At 39.6% G+C, this 11,772-nt stretch overlaps 1 pseudogene; it reads right to left on the minus strand.

The window, feature by feature from the left end:
• Positions 1 to 220: 220 nt before the first annotated feature.
• Positions 221 to 2,690, minus strand: LOC129073556 (52 kDa repressor of the inhibitor of the protein kinase-like; annotated as a pseudogene).
• Between the last annotated feature and the right edge of the window lie 9,082 nt (positions 2,691 to 11,772).

Raw genomic sequence — 11,772 nt, forward strand, 5'->3', positions numbered from 1 at the left:
ATGCAGAAGTGGCACATGGCACTTTCAATGCTATCTACTAGAAAAACAGTTAGTTCTCCAAAGCATGAAAGTTCAAACAGGGGCCACTTAAGTAAGCTAATACACTCAAGATATTCAGTGATTAAGTAGCCTACATACACCTTATAGCTTTTCTATAAGATGTTTTCAAATTCCTTTCAGACTTTATCAAATATAAGAGAAAACCTATTTTAATACTCTCTCAGGTATTTTTGGTGGTTTCTGAATTATCTGTAGGAAGCTCTGACTTAGTTGTATAGAGTTTGATGTATGTGTCCACCATTAAATCCCAATCATGTTTTATATCAACATTTATGTTAAACAAAGATAAGTTACTGGAAATTTGGTCTGTCAAAGTGTTTTTCAGGTATGCTTTGAGATGCTTTCACCCATTTTCATAGCGTTCATTCTCAACCTTCATCACAGGAAGAATACACAGGACCTTCAGCAATGTATAAATATTAGGAAAAAACTTGATGTCTGGCAGGTGGAGGGCTTCATAAATGGTGGATGGAAGCTCTATATCTTTTCCTCTGTATTTCCACTTGATTCTCCAACAATGCAGCTCAGCTGAGAGTATATCTGGATTGGATAAGTTGCTTTGTACATGTCAGCATGGTGCTCCTCTTATTGAATTTGAGCTGTCCCATGACAGAGGGCACCAGAGATAAGCATTTAAGAGCTTTGAGATGCTGTTCTGAGAATATATCTTTCATTTCCTGAATAATGTGTTCCACTGTTGGAACACTTAGAGCTTCTTTACAGTAACTCTCAGAGGTCAGCTGAGATTCCAGGTTCCCTTCATGAGCTAGATCTGAGGAATTTCCCAGGGAACCTCATCTGAATATCAAGCTTGGTTGCCAAATTTGTGGTTTCCAAAAACCAAAATTCATGATAAACTTCAATATTTTCCATCACTTCATTTAGCGAAAGCAGCACTGCAGTCAACCTACTGGCTGCCAAGAAGACATCAGAAATTTGCCCCCGGAGATTTTTCCCAAAGGCTCTTGTAAAAGATAGAACATTTTAAAGAACAACAATAGTAATGATGAAATCAAAACCTATTACTGCACTACAGAGTATAAATGCTCGACTCGCTATACAGTTATTCCATCTAATATTTGTGTCATTATTTATGTCATCTAAACATAAAACAAATGCTTGTAGGAGGTCTACTAAAATTTCAGAAGCATCATGCCTGCGTGTCCACTGAGAATGGCAAATTTCCTTTAGTTCTTTACCACTTTCTTCGTTGTTCTGACATAGGACAGAAATTACATTGTCAAGCTCTGAAAAAGCAGTTGTGGTGATTGGAAAAAGAACAAACTTCCTCAATCATCCCTAAAGCAACAGACACTCCCATAACAGGTACCGATTTTGCCAACCACATATTTAAGTCACAGGAAGAGCACAGTATATAGATAGTTTGGGGATATTTATCTAAAAGTCTATAAGCAATGACTTTCATTTTGGAAGAAAATCCACTGAACACAATGTAAGCCTGGTCACTACAATACTCCATGTTTAATCACCACTTCTCAGTTATCATAGTGTGAAATTCCATAGCCAAAATTTCAGTGCCACCTTCATAAGGCAAGAAGCCCACAAATTCCTCTCTCAGGTTATAAGCTTCGTGAACAAACTTTACCAATAGGGCCAGGTGCTCTTGCCCTGCTATGTCTACTACATCATCAGTGATAATTGAAAAGAAGCGAGAGTCTTTCACTTCCCTGAGGGTTTCTTCCTGAATGCAGCTCTCACAGATTTATAACACCTGTTTCTGCTGTGTTTTTGAACAGAACAATGTGTTGACTGCTGTTGTCTCAAAGTGTTTCCTCAAAACCTCTTCACCAGAATTTATCTGGTACTCCAGCAGTGCTTGAAAATCATCTGGAGTAAAGAGACCTTCTGGGACTTCATCAGCTTCATGTCCATCCATATGTATGTTTTGTTTTCCCATAAGAATCAAAATTTCAAATAAAGATTTTAAATATTCTTTGTTTTCCTTCTCTTCAAGGGTTAGAGGTAAAATATCTACATCCTGTTCTTCAGACCCTTCTTCTACACTGGGATTCTGAGCATTGCTGTTGTTTATTTCTTTATGGTTTTGTTCCTGTTCCGAAGTCTCCTAAATTTTTTTCTGTTTCAGTGTCCTGATTTCATCTTCACTCAATTCTTTTATTTGTTTTCTGTGTCTGCTATGTGGATTGTTCAAGTGACTGGTAGGATCAAACATTGTTGGTATTGCATTATCTCTAAGAACTGTCCAATAAGGACTAATTCTACAGATCATAGAGGTCTCAAAGTGCTTGGCACATAATCGATAATGTTTATTTAGTTGATCAGGTGTTTTCTCTTCTAAGTCTGCTCTCCTACAAGTTTCCACCCACCTCTGGCATCCAGCTGGATCCCGCAGGAACCTGAAGAAGTCCAGGTCCGACTGTGTGCTTTTCTGCATGGAGTTGGGGGCCGCGCAGAAATTTGGCATTGTAGCCAGCCCACAGGCTGGCCCAGCGCTCCCCTCCCTGCCTCCTCAAGGCAGCCCGCCTGCCCGTCAGGGGCCGGGGAGGGGAGTCAGGCTCTTTAGTTCCCTTCTTAACCAGAAAGCTTTTTCCTAAACATTGTGTATTACCAAAGACATTTTGATGGTGTTAGAGCAATGTTTTTCAGGTTTCAGTATGCATGAAAATCACCTAACATCTTGTTAAATTACATATTTGGTTCAGTTGACCTGAGATGGAGCCCCAGAGTCTGCATTTTAAAAGAGCTCCCAGATGCTGCTTCTGATGGCTTTCAGACTGCTCTTTGAATAGCAAGCCTTTTGGTCTATAGCTCTATTTAGAGAGGAAGATGCATCATGATTTTAGTTGGATTCAAACAGAATTTAGGCTATTCTTTTTTTCCTTTTACTTACATCTGAATTAAGGGAAGTGTCTCATGGTGATAGTTGTCAAACATGTGGGAAGACTGTTAATGCAATTCCAAAGCATGCTTCCAACAGATAGTTGCTTTGTGTTCATTCATGTTAACCGGACTGCTAGGAAGAAAGGAGACCTAACTGAACACTCAAAGAATCCCACCAAAAGCTAGAATCTAATTATGGTGGGACCCACACAGCAGGGGCACTGAAGGGAAGAAGAGATACAGCAAACATCTTCATACTCTTCTGCTCTGAAGAGTCCTTCCTGAGATCAAATGCAACTTGAAACTGACAAGATTTACCCCCAGCAAACATCTCAGAGGCAGGCAGGCAGAGCATTTGTCATCATGCTTTGATTTTGCTTTATTATTAATAGAACACTTATTTTCTCTTGATGTTTTACTAATTAAGATTCTTGCATGTTTTAAGCATTTCACTTAACACTCACGATTCCAGATGAGCTGCCATTTGGCTCCAATATGCAGATTGGAGTTCGGCTTCAGAGGGCTGTTTTAGAATCTGTGTGAATGTGCATTTGGGTAGAAATGAGGCTGAACTTGGTAAGCACACTAACAGGCACTTTGTATTTTACCCAGAGACTTATTTTTCCCTTTGCTTATTTATAATGCCAGCCCATGATGCTGGAATGGGTGTATTGCTATAAGGTAAGAACCATGTCTCATACTTCTTATTCTGGAGGTGTAATTCAAAGAACTGCCACAAGAAATGGCAAAGCTATATATTATTCTTTATACCAACCATCATTAAAAAATCCCATCATTATCCCAGGTCTCAAGTGGCAGCTTAAAAAAACTCTTGACTTTTGCACCAGCACCTGCCTCACAAGTTTGGTTTCCATTGGGGAGGAAGTTGAACCTCTGTTTGTTCAGTTACACCCTTGATATGATGTGATGAGAAGGGTACTTTTCCTCTGTGGTCTTCCTTTGAAAATCCATAACCCAGCCTAACCATGAGAAAAATATCACAGGAAGGCAAGGTGTCAGAGGAGTGAATGGAAGTCACACTGATCTCCTTGCAGGACAGTCTGGAATTACAATTAAATTGAGGAGAAATCACCCGGAACATACAACTGAACAATAGTGAGAGAGAAGCCTTATAACCTCAGACAGACAAAAGAATCAGCTTTAGCACAACTTGACTGGTAAGGTGTGATGTGGAGACTCAAGAAGGCTGGCTGGGTGCCCACAGGCAGAAGCACCAGAGGGATATTTAAGAAGCCAGTTGGATGCCCCTGAGAAGAGTGGGGTATAAACCATAAGTGGAGATCCCCAGCCTACAGCACCAGAGGTACACAGATAACAGCCAAGTGGCAGGGTGGCTCCCTGCTAGAGATGGATGGCTGGAGATGCAAACAGCTGTTTAAAGGGCCAATGCATAAATTTTCATTTGCAGCCACTTACCGTGGGCTCTGGCAAAGGTGGGGGCAGAGTGGGCTAGAGGCTCCTGAGGAGAGACTGGGGACATAGGCTTTGGGGAGAGAATTGAGAGAGTAGTCAGCAGGATCCTGGTACTGAGTCGTCCCCCAGGTGGCAGCAGCCATCCTACTCAGGCAAACCACTCTCCTCAGAGCAGCAACAATTTGAGGAAAAACAATAGCCCCCACCCAAGGAGGGATTCTATCCCGCCCTGTGGTGCTTAAGCCTGACTGCTGAATGCAGAGTGACTAGAATAACAACTGAACTAGACAGCTACAGACAGTAGGTCCCCGGAAGTCTCCAACAGGCTGTCTAAGGTCAGATGGGGTTACCACCTGACATCACCAGAGGCGGATCCAGAAAAGAAAAAACAGTGGTAAATACTAGAGATTACAGAGATGAAATCCACAGTGGTCTGCTCCATGACTTGTGATATTTTCTTTACTGCATAGCTTCTTAATGTCCATTTCAGGTCCATCAAGTCTATGCATATTAAGTCACTAGATATACAACAGTTTATTTATCTCCTTTCTTATAATAGTATTAATCTTTTTATGGCATTATTAATGCTGGTTAATTTGCTGTTGATAGTGGGATTGCAGGGGGGAGTTATTTTTGTGGATGTGGGTTTATTTCCTGGGGTTTGTGGTTTTGTTCTGGCACCACCTACACAAAGACTCACAAGAAGTGATGGGCAGACTGACCCTCAGTTAATCAGCTGGAGGGTATAACCCACCAAAGAACCACCAAAAAACAATCAAACTCAATTACTTTCAGAGAGCCAATATAAAAGACATAAAAGGCATCCCAAAAGCATCAAGTTCAGGAGATCAAGCAGACCATCACTGAATCTCACAGGTCTCCTACCATAGAAGTTTACACACCACAAAGTCAGGGAGTCAAAACATCAATTTAAGAGGCAGAAGCAAAAAAGAATAGTCTCACAAATAATAGGAAGATAAATAAATAACCCCCAATTGAAAGGAAAGGAGGGATCCCCAGAGAGAGTACTAAATGAAACAGAGGCAAGTCAACAACCAGATATTGAGTTCAAAACAATGGTTATAAGGAAGCCCAGTTAGGTCAGTGAGTTCAGTGAGAATTAACCAAAACCTAGAGGGAAACTCTGAGGAACTTAATGCAAACTACATCAGCATGAAAAAAGACAGAGAAACTGTCAACAAGAGCCAAGAGGAAATGAAGAATACAATTTATGAATTGAAGAACACAGTAGAAGGAATCAAAAGCAGACTAGATGAAACAGAGAATCAAATTGCCAAACTGGAAAACAAAGTAAAAAAAAGCTCCCAGAAAGAGCAAGGAAAGAAAAAAAAAAAGACACAAAAAGAATGAAGAGGGGTTAAGGGAACGGCAGGACAACATGAAACATAATAATAACTGTGTAATAATAGTGATACCAGGATAATAAGAGAATGAAGTGATAGAAAACCTGTTTGAAAAAGTAATGGTGGAAAATCTCCTTAATTTGAGGAGAGAAAAGTCACACATGTCCAGGAAGCACAGAAGGTCCCATTCAAGAGGAACCCAATGAGGCCCACTCCAAGACGCATCATCATTAAAATGACAAATATCAATGACAAAGAGAGAATCTTAAAGGGAGCAAGGGAGAAAGAGAATGTAACATATAAAGGAACCCCAACAAAACTAGCAATAAACTTCACAACAGAAACACTACAAGCCAGAAGGGAATGACAAAAAATATTCCAAGTAATGAAGAGCAAAGGCCAGCAATGAAGGCCGCTCAACCCAGCAAGTCTCCCATTTAAAATGGAAGACGAAATATGGAGTTTCCCAGAAAAAAGAAGGCTAAAAGAATATACCTCCCCCAAAACAAGCATTGCAATATATGCTAAAAGAACAGCTTTAAGAAGATAAACAAAGAGAAACACAAGTACAAAGGGAACGAATGAATAAGTACCTATCAATAATAACTTTAAATGTAAATGGATTAAATGCTCAAATCAAAAGATATAGGGTGACAGAATGGATTAGAAAACATGACCTACACATATGCTGCCTACAAGAGAACCACCTCAGAACAAAGGACCTACACAGACTGAAAGTAAAGAGATAGAAAAAAATATTCCTAGTAAGTGGACAGGAAAAAAAAAAAAAAAGCCGGGTTAGCAATACTTATATGAGACAACATAGATTTCAGAACAAAGCCCATAAAAAGAGACACAGAAGGACACCTCATAATAATCGAAGGAAGAATCCATCAAGAAGACATAAATATTGTAAACCTATATGTGCCCAACATAGGAGCACCAATTATAATAAGGAAAATATGCATAGCAAAACACTGATAGCAGGGGATTTTAACACCCCAGTGTCAACAATGGATAGATCTTCCAAACAAAACACCAACAAGGATTTTGTGGAACTGAATGATGCATTAGATCAAATGGATTTACCTGAAATATAAAAGACTTTTCATCCCAAAGAAGCAAAATACACATTCTTTTCAAATGTACATGGAACACTTTCAAAGACAGACCACATGATAGGTCACAAAACAAGATTCAACAAATTCATAAATTGAAATCATATCAAGTGTTTCTCTCACCACAAGGACCTGAAACTAGAAACCAACCACAAGGAAAAAAAATTAAAAAAAATTAAAACTCATGAAATGTTGCATGGCACAGGGGAAGAGCTCCACTGGCACCCGTGCTTGTCTGTTCTTGGCAACAACTGCCGTGGGGGTACAGAGCACGTCACGGGGAGTGCGGTGCTCCGAGATCTGAGGGTTACTGTCCAGGGCCAGCTGAGATGGAACTGGAGACTCTGAATCCTGCAGACCCCTTCTCGTGGGTGTCATGGATGGGGGGAATAAACATGAGTGGTCTCAAACACTTCTCTGTTTGCCAGGAGAGGGGACGTGGCACATCCCTCTAGTGGGGAAGGCCCATAGTTCCTTTGTTCAAAGGCTTTTATTGAAAAGGTTATCACAACAGAGACAAGAGGGAAGGAGGGAGAGGCGGGCGGGGGAAAAGGAAGGGAAGAGGAAAGTCAAGGAACATATAGCAAGGTCTCATGGACAAAACCAAAGGGGAAGGATTGAGGGAGGGAAAGGGAAGAGGGGGCAAGGGAAAGTGTTGGGGGGAAGGCAGAGACAAATGTATTTGAAAAAAATAAATAATAAAAAAATTTAAAAAAGAGAAAAGGTTATCAGTGGGGCTAGGTAACAGGAATGCATGAGTTATCTTATTATATCCGTATGTTAATGTTTACAGAGAATAGGTGATATTTTGAAGAAAACAAATGGCAGGAACATACCAATTTACATGGGTCTGAGAGGAGACTAGTAAACAAGAGAGACAACTAAACATGAGAGCATAGTAAACATAAGAGTGCCAGAGGGTATAGAGTTGGGGTCTGTGAATAACGTAAATTTCCTTCCCAACATCAGCTGGCTATAGCTTCTGAGGGAAAAACAAAGCATACTTTAAAGAATTTACTTTTAGGCCTGATTTCCCTAAGAACTGCCAGATCTAGTTAAGGACTGTCTCCGGTATTGTTTTGAACCTGAGCCAGGTGGGTGGAGGGAGCCTCCAAGAGACAAGGAGACTTCTTTTGGATAGAATGAGGACTCTGGCCATGTCCAAGCCAAGCCAAGGGGTGCGGATGTTTTTGCCCTTTCTCCGTGTCCCCCAATTTCTTGTCTGCTTCCCATACCAGCCAATGTCTGGCTTAGGTTGCCCTTCCATTGAGGGGTCTTACCCATCATCAACAAGTGACCGTCACAAGGGCCAAGCAGAGAAGCAGGAGCTATGCCTCTGCCAGCGGGTACAGCTTACTGTCTCCTCTGTGGCTTGTTTCTCCAAGGCCTCCCTGATTATTTCCAGCCTTGGGGCCCTCCCGCCTGTCAGTTGGGTTACAGTTCCTGAAATCAGTCAGGGTGTTTCCCAAAAATTGAGACTGAATGACATGCTATTAAACAATGAATGGGTCAATAATGAGATCAAAGAAGACATCAATAAGTTTAAGGAAACAAACGAAAATGAAAACACAGCATTCCAAAACCTATAGGACACAGTACAGGCAGTCCTGAGAGAGAAGTTCATAACAGTACAGGTCTACCTCAAAAAGATAGAAACATTTCAAATAAACAGCCTAACCCTATATCTACAAGAACTGGAAGAATAACAACAAACAAAGCCCATGAGTAGTAGGAAGGATATAACCAAGATCAGAGCAGAATTAAAGGACATAGAGACTAAAAGAACAACTCCTTTTTAACAAATCCAGGAGCTGGTTCTTTGAAAGAATAAAAAAAAATATTGACAAGCCTTTAAGTAGGCTCATGAAGAAAAAAGGGAGACCAAAATAAATAGAATCAGAAAAAAAAGAGGAAAGGTTACAACTGACACAACAGAAATACAAAGGACTGTAAGAAATTACGACAAACAACTATATGCCAAGAAATTTGAAAATCTGCGTGGAATGGACAAATTTCTAGAAAAATATAATTCTCCAAAACTGAGTGAAGAAGAAGGAGAAAGCCTGAACAGGTTGATAACAGATGGTGAAATTGAAGGAGTCATCAAAAAACTCCTGGCACATGAAAGCTCTGGACCAGAATGTTTCCCAGAATTTTACAAAACATTTAAGGAAGAGCTAACCCCTGTCCTTTTTAAACTATTCCAAAAAATCCAAGATGAGGGAAGACTCCCAAACTGTTTTTATGAGGCCAGCATCATCCTAATCCCAAAACCAGAAAAAGACACTACAAAGAAAGAAAACTACAGATCTATATCACTGATGAACATAGACGCTAAAATCCTCAACAAAATATTGGCAAACCATATCCAGCAACACATTAAAAAGATCATCCACCATGATAAAGTAGGATTCATCCCAAGGATTCAAGGATGGTACAGTATTTGCAAATCAATAAACATAATACATCATGTAAACTACATGAAAGAGAAAAAACAATTGGTGATACCAATAGATGCAGAAAAGCATTTGATAAGGTACAGCACTCATTTATGATAAAAACACTCAGGAAAGTGAGAGTAAAGGGGCATACCACAATATAATAAAGACCATATATGAAAAACCTACAGCAAACACCATACTGAATGGGCAAAAACTAACAGCTTTTCCACTAAGGTCGGGAACAAGACAAGCATGTTCACTTTCACCACTTCTATTCAACATAGTATTGGAAGTAAGAACCAGAGAAATCAGGCAAGACAAAAAAATAAAAGCCATCCACATTGGAAAGGAGGAAGTAAATCTGTCCTCATTTGAAGATGACATGATAGTATACATAGAAAAGCCTGTAGACTCCAAGAAACTACTCAGCCTAAAAAGTGAATTTGGCAAAACAGCAGGATACAAAGTCAATATTCAAAAATTGAAGGATTTTTGTACACCAGCAAAATATCAGAATCAGAAATCAGGAAACAAATCCCATTTGCTATAACAGCAAGAAAAATAAGGTACCCAGGAATAAACCTAACCAAGGAGGCAAAAGACCTGTACTCAGAACGCTATATAATACTGCAGAAAGAAATCAACGAAGACACAAATAAATGGAAGCATATACCGTGTTCATGGACTGGAAGAATTAACATCATCAAAGTATCCATACTACCTAAAGCAACTTATAGATTCAACACAATCCCTATTAAAATACCAATGACATATTTCACAGATAAAGAACAAACATTTCAAAAAATCTTATGGAACCATAAATGACCCTGAATAGCTGCAGCAATTTTGAGAAAGAAGAACAAAGTAGGAAGGATCACAATACCTGACATAAAACTATATCACAAGGCCACTATTATCAAAACAGTCTGGTACTGGCACAAGAACAGACACATAGATCAGTGGAACACAGTAGAGAGCCCAGAAATAAACCCATGTCTCTGTGGTCAATTAGTATTCAACAAAACAAACAGAAGCAAAAAATAGAATAAAAATAACGTCATATTCATATGGTGTTGGGAGATCGGGACAGCTATATGCAAAATAATGAAACTCGACCACCAGCTTACATCATACAAAAAAATAAACTCAAGTTGGATAAAAGACTTAAATATAAGTCGCGACACCATAAAAGTCCTACAGAAGAACACAGGCAGATAACTCTCAGATATTCCACACAGCAATATTTTCACCAGTATGTCCCCTAGAGCAAGGGACATGAAGGAAAGAATAAACAAATGGGACTTCATCAAAATAAGAAGCTTCTCCCCAGCTAAAGAAAACAGCAGAAAAATGAAAAAGGAGCCAACCTTATGGGAAAATATATTTGCCAATGATACCTCAGACAAGAGTTTGAGCTCCAAAATATATAACAAACTCACACGAGTCCACTCCAGGAAGCCAGACAATCCAATTAAAAATGGGCAAAGGGCCTGAACAGATACTTCTTCAAGGAGGACATACAGAGGGTCCAGAGATATATGAAAGGAGGCTCAGCATCACTAGTCATTAGAGATTCAAATCAAAATCACAATGAGATACCACTTCACACCATTCAGAATGGCCACCATTAACAAATCAACAAACAGCAAGTGCTGGTGAGGTTGTGGAGAAAAGGGAACTGTAGTACACTGTTGGTAGGCATGCATACTGATATAGTCATGGTGGAAAACAGTTTGGAATTTCCTCAAAAAACTAAAAACAAAACTGCCTTTTGACCCAGTGATTCCATTGCTGGGATTATACCCTGAGAATCGTGAAATACCAATTCAAAAGAACCTATGCACCCCAATGTTCATAGCAGCACAATCTGCAATAACCAAGTGCTGGAAGGAACCTAAGTGCCCATCAATAAAAGAGTGGATCAAAAAACTATGGTACATTTACACAATGAAATTGTTTGCGGTAGAAAGAGTTACTATCCTTTGTAACAGCATGGGTGGAACTGGAGAGCGTTATGCTAAGTGAAATAAACCAGGGGATGAAAGACAAATACCATATGGTCTCACCTATAAGTGAAACTTAGTCAACAAAACAAACAAACAAGCAAAATATAGCCAGCAACATTGAAATAAAAAAAAACAAAACTGACATTAACCAGAGTGGAGGAGGGAGTATGGGAGGTAACAGGGAAAAAGGGAAGGGTCAAGTCAAAGAACATGTATAAAGAACTCACCTATGGGCAAAGCCAAAGTAGGGAAGGATTGAGGTCAGGAGGTGGGGATGGTTGTCGGGGCAGGGGAAAGTGCTGGTGGGAAAATGGAGACAACTGTACTTGAACAACAATAAAAATAAATAAATTTTAAAAATAAAAAGAGAAAAGAATAAAATTAAATTCTAACCAATGCTTGGTTTTTATGCATAAACTGAAACATTATCATTAACCCAGGGGTTTCAGCAATGACTAAATCCTGCTTCGGCAAAGCCACTTCTCTC

The sequence above is a fragment of the Pteronotus mesoamericanus genome, unplaced genomic scaffold (assembly GCF_021234165.1).
Source record: "Pteronotus mesoamericanus isolate MK-2021 breed Mesoamerican mustached bat unplaced genomic scaffold, CSHL_Meso_final contig_413, whole genome shotgun sequence".
Classification (NCBI taxonomy): Eukaryota; Metazoa; Chordata; class Mammalia; order Chiroptera; family Mormoopidae; genus Pteronotus; species Pteronotus mesoamericanus.